Genomic DNA, 1466 nt, shown 5'->3' on the forward strand with positions numbered 1-1466 from the left:
TGCTGTGTGTTAAGCGAAAACACCCAGGCAAAAGCCATTATGTGCGACCTGTGAGGGGGGCGATTTGCTGGATCAAGGCGGCAAGGCCTTACCCGGCCAGCCAGGCCAGCCCAAGCGTTGATTTTTGCTACACTTGAGGAGCTAAACCGCGTGCCTTCTGAAACGCATGCTGTTTACGTTTAGAGATGAATCATGTACAAGAGGCGCCGGCCATGGGGCTCGTACCCATGACCACAAGGTTGAAAGCCTTCCGCTCTACCAACTGAGCTAGGCCAGCTACCGAAAATGACGTTTGTGAATACTGGCTGCGGCGAAAGCCTGGGAAGAGCTAAAGCAAACAACGCCGGCTGCTGCAGAAATGCACTGGTGTTGCTGGGCGGGTGGACGGGCGGGCGGAGTTGAACGCCCTGCTGAGGCTCGGCCAGCCCAGCCTTAGGCGGCCAACCGCTGGCATGGCCAGCCCAGTGGGGCGGCCATGCCAGCGGGGTGGGCGGCCAGCAGGCGGCGGCCAGACTGGGCGACATTTTGGACACTCCCCACAGGCGGGCGGCGGGCTGCCACGCCCGAAGCAGCAAGGGTTGGCCTGGCCCGTTATATATATGTGTGTGTGTATATATATATATATATATATATATATATATATATATATAAAACCATATATTTTAATTGTTCATTTTTTAATTAAAAATGAAGCGGGCGGCCAGCCACCACAGTGGCGGCAGCGGCGGCCAGACTCGGCCCTAAGGACACTCCCCACGAGTGGGCGGCCACGCCCGAAGCGGCGAGGGCCGCCGGCTCGGCCCGTTATTTTTTTATTTTATTTTTTTGAAACAAAAAAAAAACAAAACACTCAAAACAACGGTACACCCCACGAAACCAACCCACACGGCCATCGTGCCGTGTGGCCGTAGTGCCCGTTTTTCACGAAAGAGACCCACCACACATGGCCGTAGCGCCGCATGCTAAGAGAGAGAGACAAATCCCACGGCCGTAGTGCCGAGTCCTTCAAGAGAGAGCCGTTCTATGGCTGTTGTGCCTAGTGAACACGTCTATGGCCGTAGCGCCACGAGGGTAGCACCTGTGGTGATCACACATTTGGTTCATAGAGACTAAATTTAAGCTGAGCATAGACTTAGTATTGACCATCAAAGTCACGTAGTTTGGCTATAGTGTAAATCTAAAACTGCGGTGTGTTTTACTTGGGCTAAGAGGACCGGCAATGGCATCAGTTGTGCCCAAATTAAACGAAGTGCTTATCACGAGAATTCAAGGTAAGCCTAATTGAGGCATAGTGCTCATAACCCTTCACAATCTTTTAACAGTTGCTAGAAGATTGTGATAAACTTTGGCAAATGAGAACCATGTACAAGCGTAGTCTTGATGTGGTTAGGCCTTGTGTCCAAACAAGTTGCTTACTGTTTGTAGCAACAAGAGAGCCTTGGCCCGTAGAGGCAAGCTGGAGAGGC

At 52.1% G+C, this 1466-nt stretch overlaps 1 non-coding gene across 1 annotated transcript; it reads right to left on the bottom strand.

The window, feature by feature from the left end:
* Window positions 1–204: 204 nt before the first annotated feature.
* TRNAE-UUC (transfer RNA glutamic acid (anticodon UUC)) lies at window positions 205–277 on the bottom strand. Its single transcript has one exon. It is a non-coding gene; the product is annotated as a tRNA-Glu (tRNA).
* Window positions 278–1466: the final 1189 nt, after the last annotated feature.

Source organism: Cibotium barometz, chromosome 23 (genome assembly GCF_041138505.1).
Source record: "Cibotium barometz isolate CiBa-2024 chromosome 23, ASM4113850v1, whole genome shotgun sequence".
Taxonomy (NCBI): Eukaryota; Viridiplantae; Streptophyta; class Polypodiopsida; order Cyatheales; family Cibotiaceae; genus Cibotium; species Cibotium barometz.